The following is a 21,495-nucleotide window of genomic DNA, read 5'->3' on the forward strand; positions in this document are numbered from 1 at the left end:
GGTTCAGAGGATGCCATTACCCCTTCCCACTCTGATGTTGCATCCTTCTGCCACTGTGTACGGTTCGCTGTCTATCTGTCTGCACCCTTCTAACAGGTAAGTGATCTTTCAGTTTCAAAACCTGTATTGATTGTCGTTGTTATCATTTAGGTTCTGAGGATACCAATACCCCTTTCCTCCCTGATGGTGCATCTGTCCATCAAGGGTCCATCCTTCTGTCACTGTGTATGGCTCGCTGTCTATCTGTTGTCTACTGTCTAACAGGTAGGTGATCATTCAGTTTCTATACATGTATTGACTTTCTTTGTTGTCTTACAGGTTTAGTGGATGCCATTACCCATTCCCTCCTTGATGGTGCATCTGTCCATCAAGGGTCCATCCATCTGTAACTGTGTATGGCTCGCAGTCAATCTGTCTGCACCTCTCTAACAGGTAGGTGATTGTAACCCATGTTAAAATATGTCATGGCAAAACCTCAAGATATTGAACTATTAATACACTTAAATGAACAGAAATAGTCATTAATAAATAAATAATACTAAGTAGTTCATATTAAAACCCTGTAAGATTAATAAAGGTGGTTAAAATATTAATTCAATAACGCATTCATTCAATTAAACGCGCCATAGAGAAAGGTGCGCTGCCCCTTTAAGACGACTTGGCGGGAAAAGAAAAAAAAGACGAGCCGTGAGTGGGGAGCTCCGGAGCAGAGTTCGAGCAGAGGGGAGAAGTGTTAGCACAACCTGAAAATACAGCCTATTTTCTGAAAAAAAAAATAGAGACTAAATCAGCTCTATATGTGGGTTTTTATCAGTTCCGGTACCCAAAGAGGATGACAATTCCCAGTTTTGAATGTATTAAGTTGGTTTTTGGTGAGTTGAAACTCTGTTTACTGTTGTATATCAGCGAATTTATTTAGAGTGTAACCTATGGATACATCAGTGAAAAAAAAATCTGTTGTGTTGTTATCTTGCTGTGTAAATTAGACTGAATATGTGATGTTTAAACTAGCTACGTGGTGTTGTAAACGGACGGTTCCAGATCAGAGCTAGCCTACCGCTAGTAACATTAGCCTGCTGTTCCGTCGCCATGTTGTTAATGCAGTGGCACACGTAGCCCTGTTGGTTTTTCATTACCCCTGATACTGCATGAAATGGACATTGATTGTGATATTTTGTGTTCTCTCGACCTGTAATACAGGTCAGGTTTTTTTCCCTTCTCTGAAATATACAGTAGTTCCTGTGTACAACTGAGTGCCTCATACACCGTAGCCTGTGTGGGTGCAGTGGACACTGGATGGCGAGCCAACCCCGGATCTTGTGCCTATTAACAGTAAAGAAGTGAACCCGATCCTCCTGCACGGTAGGACCTGGACTGCTCTGAGGTTTTTTAGTTTGAATGGAACACTTTTGCGTTCCTAAAGGAAAAAAGGGAAAGGAGCTACATTAAGGAGCGACGTGGACCCTGTGTTGTTCACTATTTTTTTTTCTTACCTGGAACATCCTGGAACATTCAGAACTGTTCTACAGCACGATCAAAATATTGAGCATTAAGTGTAAATTCACTTAATGGACTGACCCAAAAGCATTCTTTTCTCCCTGTTTTGTTATTTGGTTCTGGAAAAATATGTATGTGTTATGTTAATTGTGCATTGGTTAAGTGAAATACTGAACAGTAAGGGAGGTTATACAGTACTCTTTTAGTTCTAAAAGACAGACAAGGGTTGCATTTTGTTTTCTATTTTTTTATTTCATTTTTATTCATTGTTGTATTTATAAGGGATTCCAAGTGGTTGATTTAGCAAAGAAGTTCCTGTGAAACCTAGGAGGAAAAAGAAAAATTCGTTAACTCTCACAATACTCAACCTACATAGGAGAGAAATATAATTGTAAATTTCCAACATAAAAAATACTTACCGTTTAACCGTCAAACCAAAAAGAATCCGCAGTCACACTAGAAGAATAAACCAGTATTGATTTAACCCTGTTGTAAACTGACTAATCTAAACGAACACAAATAAATTCATAGTGAATATAAGCTCAACCATTAACTGAACTTGAACTAATACGTCCTAAATAAAGCATAATAAATATAAACACAGTATAAAACTCAAAATACAACATTGTTGGTTTTCTGATTTTCTTTAATTTGATAACAGAAACATTTGTGCCAATTGTATATAAATGTCTGCCTGTCAAATATTTGTTTACTAAACACCAAAATAACCCTTTATACTTGTGTCTCTGGTTGTTTATTATTGCACCACTCCCAACGAGCCTAGAACTGGTCCACTAACATAACTCTTTGTGATAGCCTCGGCACACAAGTGTTACATGATCATTCAGTTTCTATATATGTATTGATTTTCTTTGTTCTCTTACAGGTTTAGAGGATGCCATTACCCCTTCCCTCCCTGATGGTGCATCTGTCCATCAAGGGTCCATCCATCTGCCACTGTGTACGGCTCGCTGTCTATCTGTATGCACCTGTCTAACAGGTAGGTGATCATTCAGTTTCTATACATGTATTGAGTTTCTTTGTTGTCTTTCAGGCTTTCAGGACTCCAGGACCCCCCCTCCTTCCTAATGGTGGATCCATCAAACAAGAGTCTGTCCTTTGCAACTATTTGTGTGACTCGATATCTATCTGACTGCCAGTGTGTAAGAGTTAGTTCATCGTTCAGTTTCTATATATGTATTGACGTTTTTTTTTTTTTTTGTCTTACAGGTTTAGGACTTTCAGAGCCCTCCCTCCCTGACCGTAGATCCAGCCACCATCAATTTGTCCATCTGCAGCTGTGTCTGGCTCACTGTCTATTGTTCTGCAACTGTGTAAAAGGTAAGTGATCTTTCAGTTTCAAAACCTGTATTGATTGTCTTTATCTTTTAGGTTCTGAGGATGCCATTCCCCCTTCCCTTCCTGATGGTGCATCTGTCCATCAAGGTTCCATCCATCTGCCACTGTGTATGGCTCGCTGTCTATCTGTTTGCTACTGTGTAACAGATAGGTGATCATTCAGTTTCTATACATGTATTGATTTTCTTTGTTGTCTTACAGGTTTAGAGGATGCCATTACCCATTCCCTCCCTGATGGTGCATCTGTCCATCAAGGGTCCATCCATCTGTCACTGTGTACGGCTCGCTGTCTATCTGTTTTCTACTGTCTAACAGGTAGGTGATCATTTAGTTTCTATACATGTATTAATTTTCTTTGTTGTCTTACAGGCTTTCAGTACTCTAGGGCCCCCCCCCCCTTCTTCCTAATGGTGGATCCATCAAACAAGTGTCTGTCCATTGCAACTATTTGTGTGACTCGATCTTTCTGACTGCAAGTGTGTAAGATTTAGTTCATCATCCAATTTCTATACATGTATTGACGTTTTCTTTTTTTTTTGGTCTTACAAGTTTAGGACCTTCAGAGCCCCTCCCTCCCTGACCGTAGATTCAGCCACCATCAATCTGTCCATCTGCAGCTGTGTCTGGCTCACTGTCTATTGTTCTGCAACTGTGTAAAAGGTAAGTGATCTTTCACTTTCAAAACCTGTATTGATTGTCTTTGTTGTTCTTCAGGTTCGGAGGATGCCATTCCCCCTTCCCTCCCTGATGGTGCATCTGTCCATCAAGGGTCCAACCATCATTCACTGTGTACGGCTCGTTTTTTATCTGTTTGCTACTGTCTAATAGGTAGGTGATCATTCAGTTTCTATACATGTATTGACTTTCTTTGTTGTCTTACAGGCTTTCAGGACTCCAGGACGCCCCCCTCCTTCCTAATGGTGGATCTATCAAACAAGTGTCTGTCTATTGCAACTATTTGTGTGACTCGATATCTATCTGACTGCAAGTGTGTAAGAGTTAGTTCATCATTCAATTTCTATACATGTATTGACTTTTTTTTGTCTTACAGCTTTAGGATCTTCTGAGCCCCTCCCTCGCTGACCGTAGATCCAGCCTCCATCAATCTGTCCATCTGCAGCTGTGTCTGGCTCACTGTCTATTGTTCTGCAACTGTGTAAAAGGTAAGTGATCTTTCAGTTTCAAAACCTGTATTGACTGTCTTTGTTGTCTTTCAGGTTCCGAGGATGCCATTACCCCTTCCCTCTCTGATGGTGCATCTGTCCATCAAGGTTCCATCCATCTGTCACTGTGTACGGCTCGTTGTCTATCTGTTTTCTACTGTCTAACAGGTAGGTGATCATTCAGTTTCTATACTTGTATTGATTTTCTTTGTTGTCTTACAGGTTTAGAGGATGCCATTACCCCTTCCCTCCCTGATGGTGCATCTGTCCATCAAGGTTCCATCCATCTGCCACTGTGTATGGCTCGCTGTCTATCTGTTTACTACTGTCTAACAGGTAGGTGATCATTCAGTTTCTATACATGTATTGATTTTCTTTGTTGTCTTACAGTTTTAGAGGATGCCATTACCCCTTCCCTCCCTGATGGTGCATCTGTCCATCAAGGTTCCATCCATCTGCGATTGTGTACGGCTCGCTGTCTGTCTGCACCTGTCTAACAGGTAGGTGATCATTCAGTTTCTATACATGTATTTATTTTTTTTTGTTGTCTTACAGGTTTAGAGGATGCCATTACCCATTCCCTTCCTGATGGTGCATCTGTCCATCAAGGTCCCATCCATCTGCCACTGTGTATGGCTCGCTGTCTATCTGTTTGCTACTGTCTAACAGGTAGGTGATCATTCAGTTTCTATACATGTATTGACTTTCTTTGTTGTCTTACAGGCTTTCAGGACTCCAGGACCCCCCCCCCCTTCTTCCTAATGGTGGATCCATCAAACAAGTGTTTGTCCATTGTAACTATTTGTGTGACTCGATATCTATCTGACTGCAAGTGTGTAAGAGTTAGTTCATCATTCAGTTTCTGTACATGTATTGACTTTTTTTGTCTTACAGGTTTAGGACCTTCTGAGCTCCTCCCTCGCTGACCGTAGATCCAGCCTCCATCAATCTGTCCGTCTGCAGCTGTGTCTGGCTCACTGTGTATTGTTCTGCAAATGTGTAAAAGGTAAGTGATCTTTCAGTTTCAAAACCTGTATTGACTGTCTTTGTTGTTCTTCAGGTTCGGAGGATGCCATTACCTCTTCCCTCCCTGATGGTGCATCTGTCCATCAAGGTTCCATCCATCTCCCACTGTGTAAGGCTCAATGTCTGTCTGTTTTCTACTGTCTAACAGGTAGGTGATCATTCAGTTTCTAAACATGTATTGACTTTCTTTGTTGTCTTACAGGCTTTTAGGACTCCAGGACCCCCCCATTCCCTCCCTGATGGTGCATCTGTCCATCAAGGTTTCATCCATCTGCCACTGTGTACGGCTCGCTGTCTATCTGTTTGCTACTGTCTAATAGGTAGGTGATCATTCAGTTTCTATACATGTATTGACCTTTTTTGTTTTTTTTTGTCTTACAAGTTTAGGGCCTTCAGAGCCCCTCCCTCCCTGACCGTAGATTCAGCCACCATCAATCTGTCCATCTGCAGCTGTGTCTGGCTCACTGTCTATTGTTCTGCAACTGTGTAAAAGGTAAGTGATATTTCAGTTTCAAAACCTGTATTGATTGTCTTTCTTATCTTTTAGGTTCTGAGGATGCCAATACTCCTTCCCTTCCTGATGGTGCATCTGTCCATCAAGGTTCCATCCATCTGTCACTGTGTACGGCTCGCTGTCTATCTGTTTGTTACTGTCTAACAGGTAGGTGATCATTCAGTTTCTATACATGTATTGATTTTCTTTTTTGTCTTAAAGGTTTATAGGATGCCATTACCCCTTCCCTCCCTGATGGTGCATCTGTCCATCAAGGGTCCATCCATGTGTCACTGTGTACGGCTCGTTATCTATCTTTTTGCTACTGTCTAACAGGTAGGTGATCATTCAGTTTCTATACATGTATTGATTTTCTTTTTTGTCTTAAAGGTTTATAGGATGCCACTACCCCCTCCCTCCCTGATGGTGCATCTGTCCATCAAGGTTTAATCCATCTACCACTTTGTACGGCTCGCTGTCAATTTGTTTGCTACTGTCTAACAGGTAGGTGATCATTCAGTTTCTATACATGTATTGATTTTCTTTGTTGTCTTACAGGTTTAGAGGATGCCATTACCCCATCCCTCCCTGATGGTGCATCTGTCCATCAAGGGTCCATCCATCTGTCACTGTGTACGGCTCGTTGTCTATCTGTTTGCTACTGTCTAACAGGTAGGTGATCATTCAGTTTCTATACATGTATTGATTTTCTTTGTTTTACAGGTTTAGAGGATGCCATTAGCTCTTCCCTCCTTCCTAATGGTGGATCCATCAAACAAGTGTCTGTCCATTTCAACTATTTGTGTGACTCGATCTTTCTGACTGCAAGTGTGTAAGAGGTAGTTCATCATTCAGTTTCTATACATGTATTGACGTTTTTTTTTTTTTGTCTTACAAGTTTAGGACTTTCAGAGCCCCTCCCTCCCTGATCGTAAATTCAGCCACCATCAATCTTTCCATCTGCAGCTGTGTCTGCCTCACTGTCTATTATTCTGCAACTGTGTAAAAGGTAAGTGATCTTTCAGTTTCAAAACCTGTATCGATTGTCTTTGTTATCTATTAGTTTCTGAGGATGCCAATACCCCTTACCTTCCTGATGGTGCATCTGTCCATCAAGGTTCCATCCATCTGCCACTGTGCAAGGCTCGCGGTCTATCTGTCTACACCTGTCTAACAGGGAGGTGATCATTCAGTTTCTATACATGTATTGATTTTCTTTGTTGTCTTACAGGTTTAGAGGATGCCATTACCCCTTCCCTCCCTGATGGTGCATCTGTTCATCAAGGGTCCATCCATCTGTCACTGTGTACGGCTTGCTGTCTATCTGTTTTCTACTGTCTAACAGGTAGGTCATCATTCAGTTTCTATACATGTATTGACTTTCTTTGTTGTCTTACAGGCTTTCAGGACTCCAGGACACCACCCCCCCTCCTTCCTAATGGTGGATCCATCAAACAAGGGTCTGTCGTTTGCAACTATTTGTGTGACTCAATATCTATCTGACTGCAAGTGTGTAAGAGTTAGGTCATCATTCAGTTTCTATACATCTATTGACTTTTTTTATTTGTCTTGCAGGTTTAGGATCTTCTGAGCTCCTCCCTCACTGACATTAGATCCAGCCATCATCAATCTGTACATCTACAGCTGTGTCTGGCTCACTGTCTATTGTTCTGCAACTTTTTATAAGGTAAGTGATCTTTCTGTTTCAAAACCTGTATTGACTGTCTTTGTTGTCTTTCAGGTTCAAAGGATGCCATTACCCCTTTCCTACCTGATGGTGCATCTGTCCATCAAGGGTCCATCCATCTGTCACTGTGTACGGCTCGCTGTCTATGTTTGCTACTGTCTAAGAGGTAGGTGATCATTCAGTTTCTATACATGTATTGATTTTCTTTGTTGTCTTACAGGTTAAAAAGATGCCATTACCCCTTCCCTCCCTGATGGTGCATCTGTCCATCAAGGGTCCATCCATCTGTCACTGTGTACGGCTCGCTGTCTGTCTGTTTGCTACTGTCTAACAGGTAGGTGATAATTCACTTTCTATACATGTATTGACTTGCTTTGTTGTCTTACAGGCTTTCAGGACTCCAGGCCCCCCCCCCCTCCTTCCTAATGGTGGATCCATCAAACAAGGGTCTGTCCATTGCAACTATTTGTGTGAGTCAATATCTATCTGACTGCAAGTGTTTAATAGTTAGGTCATCATTCAGTTTCTATACATGTATTTATTTTCTTTGTTGTCTTACAGGTTTAGCGGATGCCATTACCCCTTGACTCACTATCTATCTGACTGCAAGTGTGTAAGAGTTAGGTCATCATTCAGTTTCTATACATGTATTGATTTTCTTTGTTGTCTTACACGTTTAGAGGATGCCATTACCCCTTCCCTCCCTGATGGTGCGTCTGTCCATCAAGGGTCCATCCATCTGTCACTGTGTACGGCTCGCTGTCTATCTGTTTGCTACTGTCTAACAGGTAGGTGATCATTCAGTTTCTATACATGTATTGACATTCTTTGTTGTCTTACAAGCTTTCAGGACTCCAGGACCCCCCCTCCTTCCTAATGGTGTATCCATCAAACAAGTGTCTGTCCATTGCAACGGTGTGTGTGACTCGCTATCTCTCTGACTGCAAGTGTGTAAGAGTTAGTTCATCATTCAGTTTCTACACATGTATTAACTTTTTTTTGTCTTACAGGTTGAGGACCTTCTGAGCCCCTCCCTCCCTGACCGTAGATCCAGCCACCATCAATCTGTCCATCTGCAGCTGTGTCTGGCTCACTGTCTATTGTTCTGCAACTGTGTAAAAGGTAAGTGATCTTTCAGTTTCAAAACCTGTATTGATTGTCTTTGTTGTCTTTCAGGTTCCGAGGATGCCATTACTCCTTCCCTCCCTGATGTTGAATCTGTCCATCAAGGGTCCATCCATCTGCAACTGTGTTTTGACCAGCCACTGCCACAAAACACACCCTCATTTCTCTTACCCTCAACCCAGCTTCAGCAACGTAAAAGGCAAAGAAGACGTAGTTTGCCACGTAGAGCTCCAGGATGTACTTCTCGCTAACTTCAGGGATGAAGTCCAAAATGATAGTCAATACGTTGAGCAGGATTACGATGCACATGCGAATGAAAGGGGGCACTGAAGACAATCTTGTAGCACAGCTTCTGCATGGCATTCCTGTCAAACCCAACATTTTATTATTTAGGAACCTAAATTCTGCAAAGCACTAACATACATTTCTTTACCTTTCAATCATCACCATAACCATGGACGCTGATTTAGCATAACAGAAACATACAGTCTTATGCAAAAGTTTAGGCACCCATGGCCAAATTCTTTTTTTCTCCAATCTGTTTTTTATTAGAGGAGTGGTAAATAGCCCCTGTGGCTAATCAAACATACCCACAATACTTTCAGCAAATCCTAGTAGACAATTAAGGCTGTTACACACCAAAGGTTTTGAAAATGCAAAATATTAGCACACAATTTTCTCACGTCTCTCAAGTGCTCACACAGGTGTAGCACTTTTTTTTTTTAGTTGAGGGGTTGAGAAGGACTGAACCAACTGTGAAATGAGATTTATTTCATATTACTGTGGAGCTGTGTGCAGATTTCCATGAGGAAACTGTTCGTTCTCCTTTCACCACTGACCTGCACATTTCACTCTTTCTGAGAAGAGACTTTCGGCCCCGTCTCAAATCACATCATACTCTCTACATAGTGCACTACTTAAAAAAACACAACACAACACAAAAATCATTAGACAGTGCCAGCATGGTAGAAACCGAGTTGTCCAGCTGAATGTAACTGTCTTGTACTGACGTGTACTGTTTTGGGTGGAGGTGCTGCTACTTCACAACCTACAAAGTGCACTCCATAGTGGAGAGGGAGTGATTTGAGACTGGGCCTCAAAAAGTAAAGCACAGCATGCTTCTTTTAGGAAAAGTGAAAGAAGTTTCTACACAGATTAAACTGTAGGAGAGCTTCTACACACAGCTCAGATTCACGCTAACTGAGTTTGAGCTGAACAGATCTTGGAGACGCAGCTCCCTCCATAGGTGAGGAAGACACACAGCGAGTTCTAGTTCTAGGTGTCATTAATCACGGCTGGCAGAAGTCACGTCATACTTGAGTCAGCTATGGGGCGCATGCAACATCGCTAGTGCGGTGTTAGCACGTCCTGGCTCGCTCGTGGAAATTAGCATCACACACTTTAAAGCGCATTGCAGGGTTTCTGTGTGGACCATGTTTATGATTTTGAGACTTTATATCATCTTTTGACAGGACCATGGCTATAGCTATCCGTTAGCATAAACTAGCTAACTGCATGCCAAAGTCATCACAAAGTCATATCAAACCTTGTTTTAAACAGACTTGAAGTGGATTCCAATAAGAATTATTTGGCACTACGTTTATACAGTGGGGGAAAAAAGTATTTAGTCAGTCACCAATTATGCAAGTTCTCCCACTTAAAAATTTGAGAGAGGCCTGTAATTGACATCATAGGTAGACCTCAACTATGAGAGACAAAATGAGAAAATCACACTGTCTGATTTTTAAAGAATTTATTGGCAAATAATGGTGGAAAATGAGTATTTGGTCAATAACAAAAGTTCATCTCAATACTTTGTTATATATCCTTTGTTGGCAATGACAGAGGTCAAACAAGGTCTTCACAAGGTTGACACACACCGTTGCTGGTATGTTGGCCCATTCCTCTATGCAGATCTCCTCTAGAGCAGTGATGTTTTGGGGCTGTCGGCGGGCAACACAGACTTTCAACTCCCTCCAAAGGTTTTCTATGGGGTTGAGATCTGGAGACTGGCTCGGCCACTCCAGGACCTTGAAATGCTTCTTACAAAGCCACTCCTTTGTTGCCCTGGCAGTGTGCTTGGGATCATTGTCATGCTGAAAGACATAGCCACGTTTCATCTTCAATGCCCTTGCTGATGGAAGGAGGTTTGCACTCAAAATCTCACAATACATGGCCCCATTCATTCTTTCATGTACACAGACCAGTCGTCCTAGTCCCTTTGTAGAGAAACAGCCCCAAAGTGTGATGTTACCACCCCCATGCTTCACAGTTGTTATGGTGTTCTTTGGATGCAACTCAGCATTCACTCTCCACCAAACACAACGAGTTGTGTTCGTACCAAACAGTTCTACTTTGGTTTCATCTGACCATAAGACATTCTCCCAATACTCTTCCGGAACATCCAAATGCTCTCTAGCAAACTTCAGATGCGGCCGGATATGTACTGGCTTAAGCAGGGGAACACATCTGGCACTGCAAGATCAGAGTCCCTGGCAACGTAGTGTGTTACTGATGGTAGCCGGTAGTTTGTAACGTTGGTCCCAGCTTTCTGCAGGTCATTCACTAGGTCCCCCCCGTGTGGTTCTGGGATTTTTGCTCACTGTTCTTGTGATCATTTTGACCTCACGGGCTGAGATCTTGCATGGAGCCCCTGATCGAGGGAGATTAGCAGTGGTCTTGTAGGTCTCCCATTTTTTCTGATTATTGCTCCCACAGTAGATTTCTTCACACCAAGCTGCTTGCCTATTGCAGATTCAGTCTTCCCAGCCTGGTGCAGGTCTACAGTTTTGTTTCTGGTGTCCGTCGACAGCTCTTTGGTCTTCACCATAGTGGAGTTTTGACTGTGACTGTTTGAGGTTGTTGGCAGGTGTCTTTTATACTGTTAACGAGTTTAAACAGGTGCCATTAATACAAGTAATGAGTGGAGGACAGAGAAGCCTCTTAAAGAAGAAGTTACAGGTCTGTGACAGACAGAAATCTTGCTTCTTTGTAGGTGACCAAATACTTATTTTCCACCATTATTTGCAAATAAATTCTTTAAAAATCAGACAGTGTCTCTCATTTTGTCTCTCATAGTTGAGGTCTACCTATGATGTCAATTACAGGCCTCTCTCATTTTTTTAAGTGGGAGAACTTGCACAATTGGTGACTGACTAAATACATTTTTTCCCCCACTGTATAAAGGCCTCCTTGGCTTGGTTTGGGAAAAGTGTGATTTATGCATGCAGATTACACTGTGCTAACAGATGCTAGTGTTAAGTGCTACATTAGCCTTGTAGTTGCAGTGCAAGACTAAAGAATGAAACTGTTGCATAATTATTACGAAACACTGTGGTCTTCCTGGTCCTGATTTAGCAACACAGCAAATGTAAATAGAAGGTGTTCTAACGGGTCAGAACCGATGCAGAACCTCACAGCATGTGCTTGTGTTGGTCTAGTTTCAAAGTGTATTTTCTCTGGTCTAGACGAAATGGGGTTTGGGGGTTGACTTACTTTGAAGGCTTGGTGTATTTGATGACACAGATCCAGTTGATCAGTTTCCAGCACTTGATACTGAAAATTTTTTCCCCCAATCCCAGTACATGTTTGTCATCAACACTCATGAACCTGAGGAAAAACAACATGAATTACACCTGTCCTCTGTTTGACATGCCTCTAAGGCCTACTAGTTCCATGCAACATGTCTACACTACAGCACTCAAAATTATTCAACCTCCACTGTAAATAAGTGTAATCTCCAGATTCAGCTCACAATACCACTATTAATGACAACTGCTGTCTCAGATGAATTCAACCCACTGAACATAATCCTGCACACAAGCTAGGGCTAGGATTCAGAGGGCTGGGATGTGTTTTTGGAAGATGATTATCTTGATGAATTTACATTTACACTGAAGGCATTTAGCAGCTGCTCTTCTCCAGAGCAACTTACAAACGTGCTTCACCGTTCACTCACCGAAAATACCCTTAGCCAGTGAGGAAGGGGCTAGAAGCTGGTATCTGGCTGGGCAGCACGTTTGCAGCAGGGCAGAACCGCAGAAGGGAGCTCTACTAAGTTTTAAAGAGGCTGGTGATGAAGGGGTCGAATAATTCTGAGACTGCAGTCGTCATTAAAGTGGTATTTTGGGCTGAATGTGGAGAAAGCCCTTATTCTATTAATTTTGTTGAGATATTTAAATTGCTCTTGTTTGATTAGTTTATTACAAACAGATAGCCATGATAATATAAATACCACTATTTTCTGTTACTATGCCTTTAAAGCTAAATAAGCCTATATAAATAATATGTAAATAAGCTCTGTTCTAACTGGCTGCCCTGTTTTGCACCTCATTCAAAGAGCAGGCTGTACTGGGATGGACATGGACTGAGTGGTGAACAGTGAACACCTTACAGTTTTTACACACTACACCAAAACCGTACATCCCATTCACACCCCACAGCCTTACCTCTACTTATCTCTAAGTAGAAAGATTGCCAAAAAAAAACCCCAACACATTTAAAATACTTGATACATTTCCTCATTAATAAAATATAGTAATAAAGTGAGAGGAAAAGAGTTATTTTTAGAAAAAAAAATTCTCATAACATTAAAATAAACACAATTCATTGTGATCGTTGTGTGTGAGTGTGTTAGCTTTGCTAGATCAGTAAAGTAGATCAGGTGAGCTGCAGCTGGAACTTAACACACCCATACAGTGTATGGAGATCAGCACCCGAACCTGTGCTCTTCTAACCAGCATATCAATTACTTTACTGACCAACAAAACGATCTGACCACTGACTTTATGTTTATTTGAGTTTATTCTAATGTTATATAGAGTTAATTACAGGTAGACACTCTCATTGACCACTGACTTCATGTTTATGGTTTTGGATAATTATATAGTATATAGTATTTTCTGGTCCCTTACTGCTGAAAGAGAGTTAGTAAATTGTGTTGGCTGAACTATATATCGTATTAATTACAGGATAATGTTCCAAACCCCACCAAACAACGATTCGGGGTGAGCTAAATCACTGGTTGATAAGGGTCATTGCGACTTTCCTTGTCAGCATTCCGGCACTGTACTGCTCCCAGTAGCTCTTCTGAAGATAAACCAGGCTGAGTCAGTCCACACATGCACCACTGTCCCGTTCCCCTACCCACCCTATCTCAATGCTTACTGAATTACACGCTGCAGGACATTGGGTTGGGGATTTTTCAGAGCTCATAACCTCATCAGCCATGACTAGAGGAGATTTAATAGAGTGAGTGATAAAGCCATAGTAGAGAAGAACACGGAAAAAGAGGAACATAGCACAAGACAGGTTCAGTTTGACTCAATGGGCTCAATGGGAAATAACACTGGCCACTACCTGTCCCGGCACATCTGACATTATTCTGAATTAATGCAAACAGAAGAACTTGTCATATCATGAACATCATTGCAGAAATGCACTATTATTTTGCATATTACTATTATTAAAATGTAATTCTATAATCATAAAGTTGATCACTGCCATTTAAATGTTTTTTGCTTGATTAGCAATTCATTTATTTAGACTTAAGCGACAAGAGCGTTAGTAAGGTCAGGATGTTGGATGATGATCACCATCCCACCTCATCCCCAACTTATCCCAAAAGTACTGGATGGAGCTCCACCATCATTCCATTCACAGCTCTTCCACTGCTCCACAGCTCAATGCTGGGGGGCTTTATACCCCTCTAGCCCACGACTGGCATTAGGCAGCATGGTGTCAATAGGTTCATGATGTTGATCTGCTTCAGAGAGTCCTATTCTATCAGCAGTGCTACTCCACAGGGACTAGACAAGCTGTGTGTGTGCTTTTGCACATCTGTGTCAGCAATGTGAGCAACTTTAAGTAGCTGAATGCATTCATTAGAACATACAGTGTGAGTTTGTGTGGACCACACAGACTGGGACGGTACATTTAGAAATGTGTAAATTACCACAGCTCTTAGATAATGCATGTAAACCTCTTTTATTTGTAAGAAAGCAACATGAGATGTTTCATGGTAGAAACACTTTAACAATTGACTACAAGGACAAATCCATAAAGTGGTGCCTAGGTATGAATTTATTATCAACATCTTTGAATAGCTACTTGAGAGTGGTTAAAGCTGTATCAGGGCAAAGCGGGTCTAAAAGCAGCAGCACTGCCTAAGTAGAAGTGTCCATATATTAGATTGATACTGTGTGTGTGAAAGAGAGAGAGTGTAGGAACCTTAAAGGATTTCAGGATGTGCATTCGGGCTATCTCCATCATTTCGTCCAGTTTCTGCTTTGGGGTTTTGGGGATGTCATTTACATCACAGTCTGGACCTGTTCTCCTCTTCCTGGTAAAACGACAGTCCACTCTGTTCTGCTGGAGATCAACACATAGATTCTTTATCAATCAACAGGCCTGACACCCTGCCAGTTGGTGGTCTGTCCCTCCATGAACCACTGCTGACAAGGAGCCCACCGTAAACCGTATTCAGGGCAATAAAGTTTATAAATATGTGGTATTGTGTTTTGTGTCGTAATGTTTGTTGTTTATCATACCTGGCACAACAACGTTCTCTTTCAGAGATAATAAGGTTACTGAACAGATGTTTTGGCTCACAAATGAAATTTATATTTGATTTACATTCTGTATCGACCAGATCAAATCTGTGCTCCCCACGTTTTAATCCAATTAAAAACACAATGAAAAAAGGATGATACAACTAGAAAAAAAAACCATACTAAACTTTATTTCCATTTAATTACATTAAAACCAGGTTGTTTTTTTTAGTTTATCTACGTTTGTCTGTCACTGTGGAATAAATGTAGAACAGATTTAAATATAAATATTTTAAGTTCATTGCACCACGTTTTTAAGTGTAATGTAATCATACTAAAATTTCTCCTCTTCCATTTGCTGATGTTGACCATTCCATCAGCATATTATTTGGGCTGAGAATGAGACAGCATTACTTATAGGGTTCATCATCGATATCGTGGTTTAAAAAAAACAAACAGACAAAACAAAAGCCAAGCGGTTCCACATGACAAAAATGAACTTTGGTGTTGACACAATATACATTACTGATGTGCATAAACTGTAAAATATTAATGAAGATCTTTAAAACACTGCTGGCTTGTATTTCAAATCAAGTCACCATCAACACTTATCATAAATATAACATTCTATAAGTAATTCCCTTTAATGTATTCATATAAGTCCAGTTTGTTCTGTTAAATTAGATTAATATTGGCCCTTTAAATGCTTAAAATTGATTTTAAGGACAAATGTGAACAGCAAAGTTGATGCTTATGTATCAATTTATAACCAAAAATGTAACAACAGCTGCTTGAGAGAATGCAACGAGTGTTTAAAACTGCATCAAAGCAAAGAGGACCAACTGAAGAGTCTCCAGCACATGTTACTTTCACCAACAACAAAAAGAACTGCTGCAGGTGGTAAATGCTGAATTGACTCCTGATAATAACCTGAAACCTGGACTGTGGGGGAATCTCTCTTCATTCACATACCTTTTTTTCCAGAAGTTCCAGTAAGGTCTTTTTTGGGACTAATTACCTTGTCTCGTACTAGTAGTTTCTCCAGTCCTTCAGCCTGAAAAGCCATTAGTGTCAGGCTCAGGCAAAAAAAAAAAAAAAAAACCCTCTGGTTGCACCCCAGACACAAACTAAAGCCCAGCGCCAGTTAAAGCCATATCCAACGCAGGACAGGACGGGCGATAGCAGAAAAACTGTCAACAGCCTGCAAGGACATATCAGCATGCATGTTAGTAGACTGCAGATTCCCTTTATTGATATTAATAATAATAAACTCATATATACCCCAATCAGCCATAACATTAGCAACACAGACAGATAAAGTAAAACCACTGACTATCTTCTACAGTGTCTCCTGTCAAGGGGTAAATATATTAGCAAGTAAACAGTCAGCCCCTGTAGGTAATGTTTTGCAGCAGTGAAAATGAGAATCCGGGATACTTTATCAGAACATCTCAGAAATATCAGGCATGCATTCAGGGTTTTTCTGGTGTGCAGTCAGTACTCATTAAAAGTAACCGGTGAACCGGCATTGGATACAGAAGGCTCGCTGATGCACATGGAGGTCCCACCTCTTACAACTTACAGCACTTAAAGGATCTGCTGCTAACGTTAGATTTGATGTCAGATACCACAGGACATCTTTAGAGGTCTTGTGGAATCCATGCCTCGAATGGTCAAATCTACTGGGATGGAACAAGGGGGTGATGCTCAATATTGGGGGTGATCGGTGTATGCCACCTTTCCTAAATAATATGGATAGTAATAATACATAGAAATGCTAACAGTGAACAAGGGTCAAAATAAAAAATTCATTTTGTGTAAGACACACCTTATAACGGTAATGGCAGGGAAAAGTGCCAAAATGTAGAGCCAGTCATAGAGAACCATGTGCTGAAACGCTTGGGAAGTGATAAGTCCAATGATGAAGAAGATCATTGTATTGGCCAGGTATGTCAACAGTTCCCAAATCCTGCACGAAATCAGGAAATTAAATAAAAATTAGAAAATAAACATTTAATTTTACATTTAATTTTAAACATTTAAGCAGGACTTTACAGGAAATTACAGCCACAGAACATAATGCTGAAACATGCATGACATAATCTTTGGACCGAAAACTGCCCATCAGAAAAATGATAAAAATACAGATACACATTAACTTACTCTATAGATGCACAGTTTAAAATGTACAGGTTAATATATCTGAAAAGTTGATTACTATTTACATCATAGACATTAGATACTGCATTGTTCAATACAGCGCTTTCATCTGGATTTCTTTTTCTATGCTTTATATTATAGCAGACAGAGATCAGATGGAAAAATGCTGGACTATTCCTTCAAGGCACTGATCATAAGAGAATGACTTTAATTTCAGGACTGAAGTTGACCGTGTCAATAAAAAGACCCATTATGAGAATGGCAATAACGCCAGACATTCCCAACCACTGAGCTGTCGAAGGACAGATGTTAATATTTGTACTCCTTACATCCACATGCAGCACAGAGGAACAGAGAATGTGGTCAAAAAAACGATCAGGGACGGCTTTTCCAAAAACCTCTGGAATCATGAAGATGATTATTAACTGCTCAAATAAGCATCATGTTGAACACTCTCTCCACCACTTCACTAGAAACGATAATGTCACACTGAGATGGGAAACTGGAACATTCAGATCACACACTAAACAAACGCCTTCAAAAATCACTTACCAAGATAGAACGGGATGTACGTCATCGAGAGGCTGACCGTTATTTCAGTGACCATGTCACTGAAGATGTGTGAAAGCCAATAGGTGGTGATCTTTGACCCAACCCAACAAATCCCAGAAGAGGAGTCCCCAAAACTTTCACCATCAGTTTCACAGCCAAATGCTGTGGGACAAAAATACAGCTATATTCAGGAAGCTGAAACAACTGAAGAGATATAGATATATTTATGAAGATATGAAGACTACCATCAATGTGGCCATGACCGATGGCCAGGTCTTTAAACATTTTAAACATGATGAAGGCAGTTCCATCACTAAACAACATCTCGCTCTCTGTAATCAGAATCAGATGCTTAGCCGTTCCTGTCAAAAAGAAAGGACAGCTGTCTCTGAATCCGCCCCTGCTCACTGTTTAGTGTTCTATTTGGGGTGTCAGCAATTTTGTAGTGTGGCCCGAATTCTCAGAAGGCAAATTAGATTCCCTTTATACTACAGTTGGTTAGTTCCGACCTCACAATCTGACTAGATGAGAAGTGTTGTGCTGATATTTGTGATAACAGCACAGTGTTTTCACAGTAAAATCACAATAAAAGCCTTTAAAAAAAGAGCATTCAAGGTCATGTGTTATCCCAAATAACATCAGGGCTGTAATGATCTATAGCATTCGTTAACACGTCTATGTTATCCATGATAATACACTCCCTCTCGTGTTCTAGTGCTATGCACTATAAAACCAGTGAACCCCTGATGCAGTCTACTTTTGGCCAAATGGACCACAATGCGGTTGCTGCAAAGCAGCAGTAGGAAAGATGGTGGACGAGTGCGGAACTACTGAAGCAGCATATTATCATTATCATCATTATATCTACCTATCATTATATGATAGGTAGATACACACATTAGTATACATTCATATTTAATATATATCAAATTGTTAACACTCATAGATATTCATAGATCTCATATTGTCCTGACATCATCTTTATTGTGATTGCAGGAACATACCCAAGCTGTGCAATTCAGCTGTTGATAATGCAGGATCAATGGTGCTAATGATTGCGCCAAACATCTTTCCAACAGACCAATCCCAAGTGTGGTTATACAACTACACTGTAAAGACCCCGGTCAGACAGGCGCTGAGTAAAAACCCAGGTACAGCAAGAATCAGAATCTGCCCAAAAAAAGGACAAATTTAACATTAAACATGGACTTATACCTAAACAGGTTTGAATACATCACATATGTAAATCAGCCCAGATGCAATTGATCAGCCATGTCATGTGTCTTTACTTTCACACTGGAGCTACAGGGCTAATGTATCATGTTGATGCTCCACTAGCCATAATAGGCAAAACAGTGTCTTGGCACACCACGGCAGAACCTGCACTTGGTGACTTGGGTGAAGCGGACAGGACATTGCTCGCCAGAACTGTGCAACGCTGTGGCACCCGGGCCATATTTGCGTAAAATCCTGCAAATGTATTACACTACTGTCTTTGTCCACATGCTTCTTTCACTTTCAGTGACAGTTCTGTCTCTTAGAGCTTGTGTATATTTGTATATTTCTCACATAATGCTGCTTAGACTCTTGTCAGCCGAGAGCCATATAGGGGGAGAACATGTACAAGTACTGTTTTACAAAAAATGACCAATGTTCTTAAACACAGATGGCAATGCTCTGTTATTGTAGACTCTAGAACATTCTTACCTGTATAAGAGACTTCTGGAACATGTGTGGGTGAATCTCAAAAGCACAGCTAAAGATAATTACTGGCATAGATGTGTGAAGTAGGAGTCAGGGGCCGATGTTTGCGATCTCTTCTCTCTGACCTGAAAGAAAAGGAGACACCAAGGTGTCAGCTTACAGAGCTGTTATACATTTAAACCAGTGACACTGAGAGATAAGACATTCAGAGGAGTTTCTAGTAGAATCTAGAATATCACTGTCGCCACACAAAAATCTTGGATTTACATTTTTAATTTTTCCATTTTTGTTCTTTACATTGTGTTACATTTCACCAACAGAAATGCAACAAAATTACTTCAAATGTAATCTTTTTACACTGACTTTAAGGTTTTCTCCTTCTTGCATAAAGTTTCTATTTTGGAGATATGAACATATGTTAGGGCTGGGCGATATGATAGAAATACTACATCATGACATTTAAAGACTATATACTATATACACTATATTTATCACAATACATCTGCTGTACTTTATCTAATTTAACCAGTCTAATTACACTGTTATTAATGAAACCTGCAGCTGATCAGTGTTTATTAAGCACTAACCGTCTCCTCCATATACTTATTATGGAGGAAAAGACCCCATAATAGGCATATTATCACAGTAACAAAATTTATCATGATACAATAAAATACTGTCATATTGCCCAGATCTAATATCTGTGATATCGCATAAATGCACAGTTTTATATGTCCATGCAGTATTTTACTCTCAGTTTAACTCATTTTCAAAAATGCATTGATTTTGTTTTGTCGTACACTGCAGAGCTATCTCAGATTCACACCTAGAACGGATAGTTGTGGCTTTACACAAACTACACAAACTGCAGGCTGATAAATCATGTAAGCCATACAAAACTCTTTTTTTTATGGCATAGATATGGCATATATCAGTGTGGATGGCTACGCACATTGACCCAACATCTGCATAAAATGCTGGATTGCATTTCAGACTGAAAACTAATCTATCCTGAAGCAGCACACACTCACACTGTGTGATGTGAGGTTAGCGGTGTTTTTTCCCTATGGGGTAATGAAGTGTTTAAGTAGTAGAGCAAATTCAAAAATCAGTTACAGAAAAAAGAAACTGGCAGTGTGCCATCTCTATTTCACACCCTTAAAAATGTGATCTTACTTCAGGATAATGAAGGCTGAGTGTTCCCAGCAGCAAGCCACATACAGTTAGAACCACAGTGTAGGGCAGCTTCAGACACGAGGGGAGAGTCCTTATGAGAGCTGTGGATCAAAACAAAAGACTTCACAATCACGCACTGACAGATCACCTAGTCAGACTCAAACATCTTAGTACTGCACTCTTTATATGTAAACTTAACAGGGCTGCCCCCCTCAGTGAGTCGAGCAGTCGAGAAGGTTTTTGCACAAGGATTACGTTATAAGGTGGAATTGTAAATAAGGGTTTTTATACTCTGGCAGGGCTATCTGGTGTGCTTGCTAAAAGAAAATCTACGTGTGCTGGTGGATCACTGTTATATATATATGTTATATATAATCAGTCACCAATTGTGAGAGGCCTGTAATTGACATCATAGGTAGACCTCAACTATGAGAGACAAAATGAGAAATAAAAAATTCTGAAAATCACATTGTCTGATTTTTAAAAAGAATTTATTTGCAAATAATGGTGGAAAATAAGTATTTGGTCACCTACAAACAAGCAAGATTTCTGGCTGTCACAGACCTGTAACTTCTTCTTTAAGAGGCTCTGTCCTCCACTCATTACATGTATTAATGGCACCTGTTTGAACTTGTTAACAGTATAAAAGACACCTGCCCACAACCTCAAACAGTCACACTCCAAACTCCACTGTGGTGAAGACCAAAGAGCTGTCGAAGGACACCAGAAACAAAATTGTAGACCTGCACCAGGCTGGGAAGACTGAATCTGCAATAGGCAAGCAGCTTGGTGTGAAGAAATCTACTGTGGGAGCAATAATCAGAAAATGGGAGACCTACAAGACCACTGCTAATCTCCCTCGATCAGGGGCTCCATGCAAGATCGTGGGGTCAAAATGATCACAAGAACGATGAGCAAAAATCCCAAAAAAGGACCTAGTGAATGACCTGCAGAAAGCTGGGACCAACGTTACAAAGGCTACCGTTAGTAACACACTACGCCGCC

This window comes from Salminus brasiliensis, chromosome 21 (genome assembly GCF_030463535.1).
Source record: "Salminus brasiliensis chromosome 21, fSalBra1.hap2, whole genome shotgun sequence".
Lineage (NCBI taxonomy): Eukaryota > Metazoa > Chordata > Actinopteri > Characiformes > Bryconidae > Salminus > Salminus brasiliensis.